This window comes from Miscanthus floridulus, chromosome 12, assembly GCF_019320115.1.
Source record: "Miscanthus floridulus cultivar M001 chromosome 12, ASM1932011v1, whole genome shotgun sequence".
NCBI lineage: Eukaryota > Viridiplantae > Streptophyta > Magnoliopsida > Poales > Poaceae > Miscanthus > Miscanthus floridulus.
In genome coordinates this window covers 38805453-38823464 of record NC_089591.1, presented here as the reverse complement: position 1 = coordinate 38823464, position 18012 = coordinate 38805453, and the positions used below count along the sequence as shown (strand labels likewise).

Here is an 18012-nt window from a genome sequence, read left to right as displayed (position 1 = left end):
TGCAGCTACCTACGGAAGTCTCCGCCGGTTCGGTCGGAGACCTCATCCGTAAGTCTCCGCCCGGCTACGCGGGGGTCATGCCGGCACGCTCGCGCAGACCATGGGTGCCTGTGCTTAGGTACCTGCACACACTTAGACAAGGTTGTTTGTTTGATTAGTTCGGGGGTAGGGCGGCCTCCACCTTTAGCGCCGAAGACGGTCGTCAGCCGAAGCGGGGCGGCGTCCACCCGAGCGGCCGGAGATGCCCGTGCCTAGCCCAGGCGGAATCCGCGACAAGCTCACTGAGCCTCGTGCAGCGCCCTACAAGCATAGCCGGGAAAGTTCCTTTAGTCAGCGCCAGATCTCCGCCCTAAGATGGTCGAAGACGCCTTGGTGACACCTCGCCGTTGGAGGCCTTCGCCACCCGCCGAGGCCGTGTTACAACACCTGGCCATGGTCCCGTGGGCACCCACCAAGGTCCATGCCCATGCCGCCTCCAGCTCCACAGTAGCCGCCGCGGAAATGATGGCCGTTGTTCAAGATGGCGCCGGCGCATCCATGGAGGTCGAGCATGGCGTGGAGAGCCAGACCATGCTCCCAACTGTCTGTGCGCTGCAGGGGGAGGCATTCCACCACAAGCAGCAGCAGCACCAGTGGCCGGCGTAGCACTACGCTGTGTCGCCGTAGCTGTAGCTCTCGTCCGCTTCGACTCGCCGAGGCTTGCCACCGTGCTATCCGCGTTGGCTGGCCGCACCTACTCGACGCCGTCCTCCACTGTTGTGGCACCGCCTCCCACACCCTTGCCTCCTACTAGGGCAAGGCGGAGTGGGTTGGATCCGAGGGTCAGTGCTGAGGAGCCGCAAGCTCCTAGAAGGTCTGGACCCTTTCACTTTTCTCCTCTACTGACGGGAATGTTCTTTTTCTCTCCTCTTGGTTCTAGATCAGGTGGAGTATTGATTTGTTTTTTCATCTGATCTGGGGTCCTCTGTATCCTCGATGCTAGCTATATGTGCGTTGATGGACCTTCTGTTTGTGGCAGCGGATCTATGAGCCTTGTTTTGTGTTTTTTTTCTCTGTTGGTCAATTCGTGTCCTCGTTGTTTCTCACACTAATTCTGTTTGCAGATGATTGATGTAGTTAAAGAGTTATCTGGACGAATAGAGGTGATGGAGAAGAAGCAGGTCTCTTCTTTATGTTATAACCTCATGAGAAGCCTTGCATCTGTTATACTGAACCATGCAATCTTAAATTTGTGGAAATGTTGTATGCAAAAAAATAAACCAGAAATTGCACTTTGAATAGATGTGTTGATAACTTAGCATGACAATGTAGGAACCAAGAGAATAAAGCAAGCTACATTATGTTGAGTAAATTTTTGTATATTATTATACTGATGATAGTAGACTGCATGCGTGTAGGATTGGAATAGCTAAATTTTGCACTCTAGAGTGGCTAAATTTGTTATGTGGCACTAACAGGGAGAATCCATAAGATGCTTGTAGTGTTTTTGGTTCATGGCCACCTAAAGACATGGAAGAAGCAAGGCAAGATGAAATGAAAAGATTTTTCCATTATGCTTCTAAATCAGTCTCGCATCTGCTTAGTTTCTAATCAATCTTTCAGGTAGAATCCTCTATGATCGATTGTTCAACCTCACTCTTTCAATATGGAAGTAGAGAAAAAGGATGCAAGCCCACAGTATAGGAAAAACATCTCATTTGTTGGCAAAAAGTTTTGGTGGTTAAATCTAATTTATGTTCAAAATGCAGGCTTGGTCCAACAAAGAAGTCAAGCATTTACAAGGGGTGAATGAGAGATTACTGAAAAGAATTGTTGAACTAAAGGGAACAGTTAAGACAGTGAATTCTAAAATAGATCCTTTGACCCTAGATGATTCACTTAACCAGTTTGTAGAGCAATGCTTGGGTTCAGAAGATGTCATTTATCTAGTTGGTGGTTTTGATGGCATCTCATTTGTGCCATCACTAGACTCTTTTTCCCCTTCACTGGACGTAGTAACACCCCTCAAACCAATGGCTGTTGGCAAGTCATATACCTCAACTGTTGCACTAGAGGGCAAGATATTTGTTCTCGGTGGTGGTGATGGTGTTTGCTGGTTTGATACAGGTTATTACTTGGCTTCTAAGTTTAGTTCCCTCTTGAGCTCTCGTATTTCAATCTCTATCCTGATTCTGCATTTATCTTTTGGATGAAGTTGACTGTTATGACCGAAGCCGTGATGATTGGTCCACATGCCCATCGTTGACTCGTGACAAGGGGAGCCTTGTTGGGGTTAGTGTCAATGGGAGAATCTATGCATTTGGTGGTGGAGATGGAACTGAGTGTTTCTCTGATGTTGAGATGTTTGATCCTACTCATGGAAAGTGGATAAAAAATCAACCTATGCTGGAAAAGGTATCAGTTTCTACCGTTCATTTGTTCTAGAATGTGAAAACTTTTTCTCATACATTACTGGAGCACTTAGACTTGGTGGAACATGCATAAATTTGCCTAAGACACAAACAGCTTGGGAAATAATAACCATTTACTCATGAAAACTGTGTAATTCTGCAGTGAAGAAAAACAGTTCCTGGTTCCATTTCAATTTGATGTACTGTCCTTTTTGGGAAAATATTTGCTTCGGACACAAATCTCCACATAATATGATAAACTCTTTAGCTTGTCTGACTTTGTCACACTGTTCTTCAGCGCTTTGCTGTAGTTGGTGTAGCACTAAATGGTGTCATTTATGCTGTTGGTGGCTTCAATGGTGTTGAATATCTGAGGTGCTATACTTTTCCTGCCTGTACTTAGTACTTGATTGGTTTAATTTTGATCTGGCGGAAATACAACAGCTCATAAAACCTCCAGACATCTCAAAATAGTTAGTTAAACCTCATGCGCTGGCCTATGGTTTAGTGCAAATCTAAATAAACTAAATTATCTCATAAATGTTCATTAGCCTATTCTCTGTTGCTATAATGGCAGTGGTATTTGAAGTGAGAGGAACAGCAAGATAACTATTCTGCTAACTTTGTGATGTGTATTGGCAGCTCTGCTGAAAGACTTGATCCTCGGGAGCCTAACTGGAAAATGCTGCCAAAGATGAGTGCAGGAAGGGGCTGTCATACACTTACAGTGCTTGATGAGAAGATGTAAGTCATGTAACTCTTTCTTTTTATGTCGAAACAATGAACTGAAGATATGTAGGATGTTCCTTCTGAAAAATATGCTATATATATAACGCGTGCCCAACAAATGAGGGGGGGATCAGGGTGTATACTATCCTTTGTTGACGTAATTTGCCTTTTTTATTTTCTTCTAGATTCTCGATTGGTGGATACGACACTGGGGCTAAAGCAATGGTGGCTACTGTTGAGGTGTCCGAGCCAAGGATGCCGTCTTGGATGATGGTTGAACCCATGAACTACACCAGAGGATATCATTCTTGAGCTGTGCTCGGTGGCTCAATATTCACCTTTGGTGGGGTGAAAGGTGAAGCAGATACAGTCTTGGGTGTGGTAAGTAGCAACGCCAAATGACAAATTTCTTATCGTCTTCATTTGGCTGTTAATAATTCAACTGAGCTGGAACCAAAAATCATACATCCAAAATCTTGCATTTAGTTGCCAGGGCTTGATAGTGAAGCAGTCACTGAACTGGTATTTGTCAAGGGTCTGCCTACATCAACTGCATATGTTGTTTGTTATCATACCAGTCTCGGCATGAAAGTGTACTGCATTTGAGATGAGCATATATTCTAGGGTCCTTAAGCACTTGTTTTTATTATTTTGCTTTTCTGTCCCTACTGCATATACCATTTTGTTGTCATGTCACTGTCTAGTGCATTTTATCTGAACAAGTGAACATGAATTCTTTGGTTTCCTTAAGCACGTTGTTTTGGTTGTTGTCGTTTTTCCCTGTATACAATACTTGTCAAGTACGCGCCATTGCTAACAGTTAAGCATTGTTGTGATGGCGATTTGTCAGGTGGAATGCTACAAGGAAGGGTGTGGTTGGGTGACTACGGGGTTGAAGTCGATTGGCAAGAGATGCTACTGCTCAGCAATTGTTCTCTGACTGTAAGTGCCTACAACAGTACTGACATGGCGAGATATTGTAATTTCTGACAACCAAGTGAGCAGGAAACTGATATTAGGCAAAAACTTAATTAGTACTTAGAAGGTTCTTGCTTAGCCTGAACTAACAACAATAGACATGATGGAGGTCTTCCTCCTTGTGGTTTCTGAATCTCGGAGAACTGTAAAACATTGAGCTGTTTGTGTTGACTGAGTCGATGATGCAGCAACACCGGATGTGACAGAGTTGGTACTGAACTGGTGTAGAACGGCTCTCGATTGATGAATATCCAGTAGCACTATGATGGTTATTTGACTCTGTACGTTGTGCTCTGCTCTTTTGGTTCCAGGCTTCTAGCTATTTTCTAAAGCAGCTTGTCAAGATTCCTACTAGAACTAATACCCTACATACAATCTACTGCATAATCGTGATAAAATATAGGATAAGTGGAAATACACGTAAATCTAAGGCTAAACAAGAAGGAAGCCAAAAAAATAGGGTTCATATATCATGGGCTTGATTTGTGCTACTGGACACACTGAAAACTTGTGGCCTTCTCAATTCTCATTCAGAACACACCTTCTTTAGTAAGCTGAAATTGCAAAAGATGACTTTAGCTTCAGACTGACCCAACAACTCTGCTTCCGCTAGCTGCTTTAGTTTGTGTTGGGGGCAGAGCACTGCATGCACCAAACGTGTCTCGATCAAACTCATCTTTGTCAGCCGATCTTCATGTAGGAAGCCCTACTTCATTTAATGCGTTTAATTGCTTGATCTATCTCCCGCCGCTCCCGCTCCGAGAACGCCTCCAAGCTCGTCGCCGCGCTGCCCACCGCCAGGGACTACCTGGGCCGGGTGTTCCGCCAGGCCAGCTACGTGCAGACGACGGCGTGGCGCAGCCACCGGCGCCTCTAGATCGAGCACGCCGACAGCATCTCCTGCCTCACCCTCGCCGCCACCGTGCACAACACCGCGCGGCTCTACTCGGGCTCCTAGGACCGCACGCTCAAGGTCTGGCGCATCGCTGGCCTCAAGTGCCTCAAGTACATCCGCGCCCACGACGACGCCGTCAACGCCGTCGCCGCCGGCGCCGGCGTCGTCTACTTCGGCTCCGCCGACGGCCGCGTCAAGGCATGGGAGAAGGGCAAGGCGTCGCATTTCCTCCAGGGCGTCCTCAGTGTTCAGGCAATAGCTGGCTAGGCTAGGCCTTTTGTAATGGAGGAGCGGTCATTGGGCCTGGCGCAGTCCACCATTTAGTCTGGCGCAGAGAACAATAAAAGGAAAGCAGCAGGATTTTTACGCGCACGAGACAAGCAGTGTCCGAGGCCATTCCCTAAGCTATCCAGAAATTCACTCAGTAAATTTAAAAGCGCTTGACATCTTCACCTACGCAGGGTGGGTCAAAAGCAGGTGGACACATTTAATGCCTCCCCTCCATGCTACCATCAGATAAAAACAAGTCGGGCAGGTGGACACATTTAATGCCTCTCCTCCTTACCATCAGATAAAAATGATTCATCGACCATGCAGGAACATTTGTACTTACACATGCATCCATGCATCTAAGACATGGCTTGGTTTGTGTGCAAGTTGCTCCCGAGGTGGTCGGTGGTTGGGGTTGGTCGCCAATAGGGAGAGAACGATGTGCCAAAAAGCTGAGACCGGTTTCCCTATATGTTGGCAACAGTGAAAGGGCGTATAGGACGTGCATTCATGCATATCCTGTTTGTGCATTATAGTGCCGCGTTGCTGGCAGATACGCCATCCATAGGTGTCACGCGTGTCGTATTGTGCAAGACCTACTCATTCCTGTTCCAGAGTTAGGTCTACACTGTGGCTTCGTCCTCCGCGTTCGCGCCTGTAGTGACCCACGTCTCCTCATACCCCTTTTCTGCGCTCTTATCGGACCCTTGCCCTACAGTCATACTACTCAGTAATGGCACCGCACGCCGCTCGCCTCGAACGCGCAGAATTTGGTCGATTCATTCGTAGTGATCCCGCGCAGGAACCCTAGTGAACTGTGTCAGGACCACGGACCGCTCTGCCTTTATAAGCAGAGCCTGGCTTAGCCATTGGTAGCACCACTCGGCGCGCTTTAGCTCACTTACCTTTTCCTTTGAGCTAGCTTTTCGCTAAGCCTTCCTCACAACCACTGCCAGAAATGGTAGGAGCCTGGGTTAGTAGTTACTGCCTGAACGTTGAGGGTTTTCCTAGAATCCTGCATGCCACCCTACAAAAGCTCAGAGTCAAAGATCGTCCCGAGTATGAGGGCCATGAGTATGAGGAGCAAGGCACCGAGCGGTGTGAGGTTACCGTCTACATCAGGAAGAGTGAGGAGTTCCCCGACCTCACTGGAGCCTGGAGTATGACCGCAACCGGGTTTAGCTTTATCGACACCTACTAGGTTGTGGCCCGCAGAGCCTTGTGGTACCTCTATCAGATCTATGAGGAGCCCATTGCTGGTACCCCCATGCGGTTCTTTCCACCTTTGGATAGGAATCGAAGGGCATGGAGGGCTTGCATGGAGGCTTTGCAAGGGCGGGATGCGCAATAGGATAGTCCTACCGTGGTGCATTTGACCACGTACCTTCTTGCCCTAGATGAGCAGTATGACTGGCAAGCCTTAGAACTGAGGATCTGCCTCTGGCAGGTGGAGGAAGCTGAGATCTTCACCCGAATCCTCTAGGTGCAACTCGCCAAGGCGCATGCCAGTGCTGCAGCTGCTGAGAGCCGGGAGACTGTCATGTCCGAAGCTCTAAAGGAGGCTGAAGACCGGAATGTCCATCAGCTGCGGGAGGCCTATCTTATCATTAGGGCCAAGTAGAGGATGCTGGCTACTGAAAGGCAGGATGCCCCGATCTTGGAAGGGATCCCTGTTCACCCGCCTGAAAGAAGGAGGACCGGTGTTGCAGTGCCGCTAGCACCTCCACCTTCGGAAGTGTCAGAAGTAGAGCCATTGATTCCTCTCACTCAGCCATCGCCAAGAGAAGATGCAGATCCATAGCCAAGGCGGTTGAAGAATTTGCCAAGCCCGAGAATGAAGATGCGTAGTTCCAAGTAGATTAGTTGCCTTGAGATGCTGTACCCGTAGTAGTAGTGTTGTTCTTCGCTGTCTTCCGTTATTGTACTCTTACCGTTGTTTTTATCCATACTGTTGAGATCGTCCGTCGTAGGGAAGGTGAATGTTGTGTCGTGAATGGGAGACTGGATGCCTGTATGATGTGCCCGTATAAGACCGTTGGAATATGCATTTGGTTTATTTCCCTGTGTTTATTGCATCCATCTACTTAATTCCCATTAAACGTGCTTAGAGTTTTCAAGGGCGATGGTAGGTGGGTTACAAGAGAAGTTGCTTTCCAAATATCAGCAAACCAGTCATGATTGGATAATATAGGACGCTGTATCGATTAATTATGGATGTCCCAGTAGAACACTTGAATCTCTTTAAATCAAATCTGCCACTAGATCTGAATTCATTGTCCCTTGTTGTGAAGGGAACCCTTGTTGTTTGAATCTTCCCTTGCAATACTCCCCTCATTTTGTGGTCTATGACCCCACCGCCTTCCTGAAAGGTCCTTGTGTGGTTTTGGTAATTGAGTGACAACCCTAGGTGGACTAATTATGTTTATGTGAGATACACAGGTGATTAGTCCGCAAGTACATGTGTGTGAGCAACATATGCCATGAAGGTGAAAATGGTTTGGAGATGTTGCAAAGCTCACACATGTGATGATGAAGGAGCTTATTGCACATGAGACATGACATTGAGTCATGTGATCAAGGTGGAGAAGATCAAGACAAGACTTGGCTTGATGGACCGGTTGCAAGCGTGAAGGGCAAGTCGGAGGCTTTGGAGCTATGGACCGCGTGGCGGTGAAGCTTGAGCAAGACTTGGCGTCGATGGACGAAGGCAACGGTGAAAAGCAAGTGAAGTCAAGATCGATGAACCAATATGATCACATGATGATATGAAGTGGATCATATCATTGTTGATCATGTTGGTGCATGTGTTGCATCGACATTGGAGGAGATGGAATGGAATGCACAAGGCAAAGGTATAACCTAGGGCATTTCATTTCACCGGTCATAGGTGTGTAGAGAAGTTGATGACCAGGTTTAGGATAGATGGCCGTACTATCAAGAGGGGCAAACTTGTTTGCATATCGGTCATCTAGTGCCACTCGAGTGATCTAACTTTGCATCGTCGCTAGGATTGAGTGGCGTGGCAAGTTGAGTGGCTAATTCTTTGGAAAATGATTGTGAAAATGCTAACACACATACACATGGTGGTGCACACTTGGTGGTGTTGGCACATTTGCAAAGGAGAAGTTAGAGTTGTTGTAAATCAACTTAGAGAAGAGAAAAAGGTTTTTCAGTGTACTCTGAACTATAGGATGGTCCTTTGATTGGAATACTGCTTTGATCCATTGTGATTTGGATCAAGTATTCATGTGGGATGTGTAGATCTCTGAGTAAGCTTTCCAAAATGTCCAAGATCATCGAAATCGGAGTTCGGAGCTAAGAGTTATAGCCGTTTTAGCGCTGAAAGGTCTGTGACCGGACGCTGGCGTGAAAAACGACCGGACGCTGGGTTCCAGCGTCCGGTCAGCACCTGCGCGTCTGGTCCCAGCGTCCGGTCAGTGTTTTTAGCGTGTCCAGAAGCGACCGGACGCTGGGTGAGTCCGATCAGTGATAACCGGACACGTCCGGTCGCTGAAAAACGTCACTGGAACCTCTCTGTAAGTGGCCGGACGCTGGGTTTCAGTGTCCGGTCGTTATGACCTGCGCGTCCGGTCAGTACGCGCTTTGCCCAGTGAAGGGGTAACGGCTAGTTTAGCCCTTGGGGCTATACAAGGAGTGTGTGGCTGGCCTTGGGCTGGTCGCTTAGCACCCTCACGCCTATGTGGCTTGTGTAGGAGTGCTTGGATGCCCTCTAACTCACTTGTGCTTGCAAGAGTGCGAATCGATTGCGAGTGAGTGTGATTCTAGTGCGTTGCATTGTGAGATTGCATCGAGTGGCACTAGGTGATCGAGTTGCAAGCCGGTGGTGCTTGTTACTCTTGGAGGTTGCCACCTCCTAGACGGCTTGGTGGTGGTCTCCGTCGAAGCCCGCAAGAAGCTTGTGTGGTGCTCCGGAGAAGAGCTTTATGGGGGGCATTGTGCTCGCCCCGCGGGAGCCGTGGAGAGCAACTCTAGTTCAACGTGTCATTGAGCTACCCTCACTTTCGGGGTAGGTTCTTGCGGTGCCCGACGTGCGGGTTTGGCGGGTGATGTCAATTAGCCGCCGAACCACCAAGTGAGCGGTCGACACAACGGGGACTAGCGTGTTGGCAAGCACGTGAACCTCGGGAGAAAATCACCATGTCAACCTAGTTCTTCCTGTTGGTTTACAATCCCCTTACATAAGCTTGTGATTACTTTTATATACATTGTGCTTGTGTAGTTGCTCTTGTAATTAGTTGGCTTGTGTAGCTCACTAGTTACATTCTTGCTTGTGTAGCATAGAAGTAGCTCCCTTGCGTGGCTAATTTGGTTTGTGTAACCTTGTTAGTCACTTTGCTTAGTTTGTGTAGCTAAGTTTTTGCGCTCTCTAATTTGGCATTGGTTGCCTTGTTATTGAGCATTACTAGTGAGCTTAGTTGGTTTTGTGCTTTTGCTTACTAGCATGTGTAGGAGCTCCCTCATTGCTTGAAATACTAGTGGCATAGGTTTGTGTGACCTTGCTCCTAGAATTGGTTAGGTGAGCTCTAGTTAGCCCGGCACCTTTGTTGCTTAATTAGAATCTTTGCAAGGTGCTAGAGAACATAGATAGAGGGGTGTAGTCTTGGCTAGATTGATAGTTTTAATTCCGCACTTGTTTCGGTTAGCCGACGCGATTAAGTTTTAGAAATGACTATTCACCCCCCTCTAGTCGTCATCTCGGCCCTACAAGTGGTATCGGAGCGAGGTCTCTCATTTGTGGTCTTCACCGACCCAAGAGGATGGCGTCTAATGGGCTAGATGTTTGTGAGGCATACATTTTTTATGGCACAAACTTTGCACTTTGGAAAAATCACATGCTTGATCATTTTCGTGCAAAGGGACCTAAATTTTGGTGGGTTGTCACAAGTGATCTCACCCATGTCTTGGACCATAGAAATCTCACCAAAGCTCAAAGAGTTCTCTATGAATTTGATGCACATGCTTGTTATTTTCTAATTGATGCTTTAAGCTTTGATTTGATGAAACAAGTAAACATCAAGGGAACCGCTCGTGAGATATGGGAGTCCATCAAGGAAACCTTCGGTGATTCCTCCACATGGGATGATGGCAAATTCAAGAAGGAGGATGAGCCCAAGAAGGAGGTGCATGAGTGTGTTGAGCATAACCACAATTTGGTGATTGTGGAAGATTGCTCCACCTCATGGTCAAGTGATGATGATGATGATCGATCTACTACAAGTTCACTTGACAAGGTTGATGATGATGCCACAAGTGTTGCAAGTGATGATGCTACCCCATGCACACTTGATGGTGATGATGGTTCATGCTCAAGCCATGATGAAGATGCTACTACAAGCTCTCCAACTACATCACCACATTACTTCATGTCACAAGGTGACACCAAGGTAACAAATGATAATGTGGTTGATCATGTTGATTCATATGATGAGCTTGTTAGTAGACTTGCTAGCATGACCATGTCTTTAGAAAATGAGAAAGCTAAAACATTGAACTTAGAAAATGAAAACTCATTTCTAAAGAACTCTTGTGAAGAACATAAGAAATTACTTGATGCTTATAAATCTTCACATGATGAGCTAAAATTGAATCATGAGACACTACTTGCGTCTCATGATGAATTATTAGAACAACATGCTTCTCTCATTAAAGTGTTTACAAAGAAACTTAAAAATAATGAGAGCTCATCACATGGATCAAATGATAAATTGCAAAATGTTGCTAACCCTTGTGATGTAGGCAAGAAGCATGTATCCACCTCTTGTGATGATTTATTAGATATGCCATGCTCTTCACAATTAGATGCTTGTTCTACTTCTATGTCTTGTGAGACTAACCTTTTGAAGGAGAACAATGAGCTCAAAAATGAAGTGAAGAAATTGAGCAACAAGCTAGAGAGGTGCTACAACTCAAAAGTCACCTTTGAGCACATGTTGAAGACTCAAAGAAACTATGGTGACAAGTGTGGCCTTGGCTTCAAGAAGAAGATGACAAAGGGCAAAAGAATGAGAGAAAGAAAGATGAAGAAGCTACAACAAAGAAAGCTTTCTCATACCATGTGCTACCAGTGTCATGAAGCGGGACACCTTGCAAATGGTTGCCCTAACATTGAGAAGCTCAAGAAGATAAAAGAAGAAGAGAGTCTCAAGCATGTCAAGTGCTTCAAGTGCCGCACTTGGGGTCATCTTACCTCAATATGCCCAACCAAGCAATTGGTGAAGCAACAAGTGAAGCCTCAACCAAAGCCACAAGTTGAGCAAGAGAAGACACACCAAGTTCAAATCAAGATCAACCATGAAGATGGTGGTAATTTGATGATAAAGAAGAAGAAAACAAGAAGAGGTGGAAAGGCAAGGCATCCAATGCAAACTCAAGATGCCAAGATGATGAGAAAGAATGAAGATGAGAAGAAAGATTATGCTCACATCAAGTGCTTCAAGTGTGGAAGTGTGGGACACTTTGCCTCTAAGTGTCCGACCAAGCTTGAGAAGAAGGCTCAAGCAATCCATGTGAGGCAAGGCAATGAGAAGCACCACATGAGCAAAGAAGAGAAGGCTCAAGCAAAGAGAAAGTGCTACTCATGTCGGGAAAGGGAACACATGGCACATTCATGTCCCCTAGGTGACATTTCTAAGCCTATTTCAATTGTTGATGACAACATGCTTAGAAAGGATGGTAATGGTACCTCTATGGTTGCTATTGCAAAATATCCTGCTATTCATACTAAGGCTATACCTAAGTATGTTGCACCTAACTTGAGAGGACCCAAACTTGTTTGGGTACCATCAAAAAGTGGATGATTGTTTGTAGGTACCATCGGCATTGGAGGCTTGGTTCAAAAAACATTCACCTTTTCGATCATATAGTTGAGCCAAGTGTTGATAAAGTGATGACCATTGTAACAACCCAAAAATCCACACACCAAAAATCACAACTACAAAATTTTTGTTTTAGCCCTATGTGATGTTGAGTGACACATGTAGAAGCCCAACCCTAGTTTTGGGTTGGATGTGACCCAACCAGGTTAAAATCATGAGCATAGTTTGGTTTTATACCACATGTGTAATTAAATTCCTAAATAAATAAATCATGCATGCATCCTTAATCCCACTTGTGATTTGGATTCTCTTGCCTTATGTGATGTTTAACTAACTTACTTAATATTTATGATAAACCCTAACCAAATTGGCAACAAATGAAAGAGAAAGGAAACAAGAGGGAGCAGCAGCAGCCTAGCCTGCCTCGACTGGCCCAGCTAGCCAACGGCCTGCCCTTCCACTTGCTCACACGGCCCACGAAGCCAGCCCAGCATCACCCTACGGCCCCCGCGCACACAAGCCGCTGATGAGCCAGACCCACCCGTCAGCCATCATGCACTGCACGCCGCCGCATCAGGACAAGCTGACAAATGGGCCCCTCTGACAGCCGCACAGCAACAGGGTCTTCTTCCTCCCCACGCCAACCTCTCCCACGCAACCGGGAGCTGACCAGCGTGGCAAACGTGGGCCCAGGGTCACGCAAATCGCATGACCTTGTTCCCCCTTCCGCCACGCCTATGCTACTGCACGCGAGCCATCGGATGCGGCGCATGCATCACCACCGCCCGATCATCGTCCGCCATTGGAGCCCTTGGAGCTCGGCTATAAAAGACAACGTCCGTGAGCCCTAACCCTCAGCCCGTTCGTCGCCACCGCTGGTGGCACAGCACCACACAGTGTCAAGCCGAGAGAGAGGGAGGAGGGAGAAGCAAGGAGGAGAAGGAAGCCGCTGCGGGGAGGACCTCGCCGGAGCCAGGAGCACCGCCCCGATCAGCTGCAGCGACGTAGCTGCTCGGCACGGCACTGCATCGCCTCAGCACAGCCTCGCCTCGCCACCACACTGCCATCCTACCGCCATGAACCCTGCGGTGAGCCATCTTGCTGAGACCACCTCCTTAGCCAAATGGAACGTGCACCGCCATGATCGAAACCTTGCTGAAGCTTTGAGCTCCGGCCTAGCCCAATTGGTTAGTTAGGGAGACCGCCATGGCCATGCTTGCCGAGACCCAGGACGTGCCGTGCGCGCTGCCAACAGCCAAAAGGAGGACCCCAGCCATGATGTTGTACATCGGAGCAGGAGCGGACTTGCATAGACACGCTCACCATGGCCAAGAGCACAACCATGGTGAGACCACCGCATCTTCTACGTCGCGATAAAGGCAACGTCGACACCCCGACTGGCTCCGCCGTGACGAGAGACACACTGCGCTCACCTTAGCCGAGGAAGGAGCCCACTGGAGCCCTGCGTTGCCGCACTGCACCTCGTCGGAGCGCCACCGCCTCTATTTTGCCCCCACCACCATAGCCAGAGCCACTAGGAGCACCAGGAGCTCCTTCAACACGCCCACTATGGCAGAAGAAGCATAGTGGAACTTACATGCTCCTCCAACTAGGCTCTCGCTACCACTACAGCCCTATCCATGCACGCCGACGAACCCACGCCGCCGATCACCGTGCCAGAGCACTAGGAAGCCCTAGCTGCCACCTTGACCCCACCACTGCACTCGCTGAGGCTTGGCGAAGCCTTTGCCTACCTTAATCGCGCACCAGTACCGCCCGAGAGGCTCGCCGGTGACCTCACCGCCGGCGGGAGCCCCGTCGGGGAAGAGCAGGGGATTTTCCCCTCGACGACCACACCGACCACGACCTCGTCGACCATGACTTCATCAACCACACCCCGAGCAGCTCCGCCGAGCTCCAGCCATGATCACGCTGACCACGATCACGCCGACCACGATCACGTCGACCACGTCCCGAGCAGCTCCGCCGAGCTCCGACCACGACCTCGCCGACCACGTCCTGAGCAGCTCTGCCGAGCTCCGACCATGACCACGTCGTGCACGTGAACCGAACCCTAGGAAGGAGTAAGTGGACCAAGCCTCACCTACGCCCGTGGACCACGACCCGTTAGTGGCCCAGAAAGACGACATGGCCGCACCAGCGCGCACCACGTGGCAGGCCAAAGACCAGCCCGTATCCAGGCCCAACCAGCCCAGTTTTGGCCCGGCCTGTATTGACCATTGACCGGTCACGTTGACCGTTGACCGGGGCCACATGGCAGTGACACCGCCATGCGGGACCCCACCAGTCAGCTCGGAACCGAGATGATGACGCCATGCTGACGTCATGGTGGCGTCAGCATGCCACGTGGACCAGTCACAGTGTGACACGTGTCAGCACAAGATTAATTCAGCCTTTTCTATTTTCAGAAATGATTGAAACTTTAGAAATTCATAACTAATTCATACGAACTCAAAAAAATACAAGACCAGGACCAAAATTCATCTAAAACCAAGCTCTACGCAATGAACCCATGTTTGAGTGCATTTGGCTCTTTTTGAATTTTCATTGCTTTTTGTGCTATTCTATAGACGTCGCTAACGCGACTATAATGCGATCGCTTGCAGACTCGGAGGAGAACCTGATAGATAAGGACCGAGAGTACCGTGAGGAGTACGGAGACGACTTCACTGAAGGTGCCACATCCCACCCAATCTCGTAGCACCTATTACGCATGGCTAATATAGAGCTGCTATTGCTTTACTTTATTGTTATAGTCACACTATGATAGGACTTGCATGGTAGTATGCTTACTTGATGGCCTTTACCTTGACGCAACCTTACCCCTGCATACCCTGCTATTAGGCTAGACACACGCTTGCTGCTATATTTCATCGCTTATACTTCTACTACGCTTATACTACATTGATGCGTGGTGGAAACTAGAGTTATCTGGACTATGGGGAGAGTGCTGTGTGTGTGACTTGGGTGTGTGCAGGGTGAGGGTTGTGTCAACCAAGTTGGAGTATACGACGAGCCTGGGGCAAGTCTTGCCATGAGGTGCTACCTGGGTACCCCTGGAATGGATACCTGTGGTGGGTAAATGGTATATGAGGTGGTCCTGGGTGTGAACCTATGATGGGAGGAGCCCAGGGTGGAGGTGATGTGGTGGCACGGTAAATGGAAACCCTGATGAAGACATTCTGGCTTGGTCATCCCTAAGGACCTACTAGTACTCAGATTCACCGGGAAGCCTTACGTACCACTCACCCTATATGGTGCGGGACGACCGGACTACTTGGTAGGATATTGCCACTACTGCTAGGTTGATAGCGGACAGTGTAAGGAGGTACGGGGCGCAGAGGATTTCCCCCACACCCTTCCGAGACTTCATGGAGACCTTGTGGAACCGGCTCATGACTCACAGTTGCAGCCGCCCCAGACTAGACTTGGGGTGTACCAGGGCTGAATGGTAGAGTGGCATTATCCTAGGCTAGCAAGCGGCCGGAATCAGCCCAGTTGACGACGGTCAGCAAGGAAGGCAGATCTTGTGGTTATGTAAAACCTCTGCAGAGTGTATGGTTGATCGATCGATACATGTGCCGACTTGTCGGCTATGGACCTTTCCTGGGTTTCGCTTAAACAGATAGTGAGATGAGTCCTTCTCTTCTTCCCCCGTGAGAGAGTGTCGGTCGTAGCCAGGGGCTACGGGCCATGAGACAGTGCCGAGAGGGAGTTGGCCTATCGACTAAGCGTTGGTATGGTGATGATATGGAGATGGCGGTATATCGATCCCAGGATCGAGACCTGGCTCTAGACGGAAATGGGGTGGAATGTGTGTGGGGATGGTTTTAAAACTTGGCTTTACTAATATATACTTGATATGCTAATACATAGGAAACCCTAGCCTTATAGGTTCCTTTTGATTAAATCCAACTTGCATCCAATTTCCACAAAGCAATGTTCATAGGGTGGGAGTGGCCAGTACAAATCGTACTGATAAATTTTGGCACACAGGTTCTGCTGAGGAGTATAGCTCTGAGGAGTTTGACGGTTGAGGGGTTCGTTCCTACGCTCGAGTTTTGGCAATCTTATCTTCAAGCTGTTCTGAATGAATGCTACTTTTGATTTCGCCAATACGGCGATGTAATAATTTATGTAATTCCGCACTATTTGTACTCTGATATTATCGTTGTATGGATGTGGTATTCGACTGGAATTTGGGTAATATGATCTACAACGGTCATATTACACTTCGACTCTGAGGATTTCCCTTCGCGGAAATCAGGTCTATTCAGTTGGTATCAGAGCCATACTTGACCCTAGGACGAAACCCTTAGAAATGGACGATGGAATAGGATATGAACAACCCTTCTTTCGGTTATATACTGACCCTGCATTTACTTTTATGCAAGGCTTATCTATTTATTGACCTACTAACACCTGTTCCTTAAAACATGTATATGGCAACGAACATCGAATGGCCGCCTCTAGGACCGCTACCTCTGGACCACGCCAAGCTTACCTTCGACCTACGTGAGCTCGGGGGTTTTGCACAGACCCTCTACCGAGTTCTCATCACGTTAGGAGTCCCTGACGAGCTTGTCAAGGTCACCTGCACCGGGAAGTCAACTCAGGAAGGAGGAATCGAAGGACCAATTGTCACCTCAGTCGAGTTCCCAGCTAGCACTACCTTACCTTCTGTCCTAGCTTTCACCGAGTTGACTATGGAGGACACAGTCGAGGAGGGACTGCGAGCTGTCTCACACAAGGCACTTCATAGAGTGATGAGGGACCAATATGAACACCTAAAGACGACAGAGTTCCGTGTACTTCCCTAGGCCCTCGACCTCAGCCTTACCCCTAGTGAGCAGAGTTTCGCAGCAGGCAGAGTTATCTTTACCGAGGAAGACAGATGCCTTCGCATCTCGGCTATCCACCTACTAGAGCAGGATAGGTACGTGACCCAGCTAGAGCAGAGGAGACGTCAGGACCAGGCCCTTCTGTGGGAGTACTAGGAGCGAGACTCGTAGGGAGCATAGGCACAAGCTAGTCTACATGAGACAGTTGCCAAGCTATAGGACGATCTCAACCATCGTGAAGGAGTCCACAGAGCCGAGGTCGATGACTTACAGGACAAAGCCGCTGACCTAGGCAATAGGAACTGCTACCTCGACAGCAAGGTCTTGGAGTTGCAGAGAGAGTTGGACGACAAGAAGGCCGAGTTCAACCACAGAGGAGACAGAGAGAGGTCCAAGGGGATTGATATGCTAAAAATCCAATCTCGGAACAAGACCATGACTCAGGATCTAGAGGAGTTCAGGAAGAAGGCTGTTCGTAACCAGATCGAGAAGGACCGTGCTGAAGCTGGAGAGGAGTATAGGGAGAGGAAGCGTAAGCCTGAGGAGTCCTTCTGTGGTCGTGATCGCAAGAGGTTCCACAGAGATGCACCATCCAGGGAACGCTCTCGCCACAACAGGGATGACAACCCTAGATCGAGTAGGGGTAGTGGAGGCTACACCGCCAAATACTCCCGCCCTGCTCAGGATCGTTACACCCGGGACTGTTATGCTCAGGACCGCAACACTCAGGACCGTTTCAACTGTTCCCGCTAAGCGAATGAATGCCCAGCACAGAACTGCCCTGCACCAAGCACTAGAAACTGGAAGGCACCCGCGCCAACCCCTACAGGCGGTACGCCTTTCACCTGCTTCGCTTGTGGCCAACCAGGTCACAAAGCCGCTGAGTGCCCTCAGAACTCAACCGCTCAGAAGTCTCAGTTCAAGGGATCTGCTACTTGTGGATGTCTCAACCATCTGGACGCTGAGGAAGCATAGGCTGCCCCTGACATTGTGTACGGTATGTTTTTAGTTAATGGCAATACTGCATCAGTTCTATTTGACTCTGGAGCAAC

General features: G+C 48.5%; 1 pseudogene; it reads left to right on the top strand.

Moving 5' to 3' along the window:
* The first annotated feature begins 432 nt into the window (after nucleotides 1–432).
* Nucleotides 433–4059, top strand: LOC136495735 (uncharacterized; annotated as a pseudogene).
* The last annotated feature ends 13953 nt before the right edge of the window (nucleotides 4060–18012 follow it).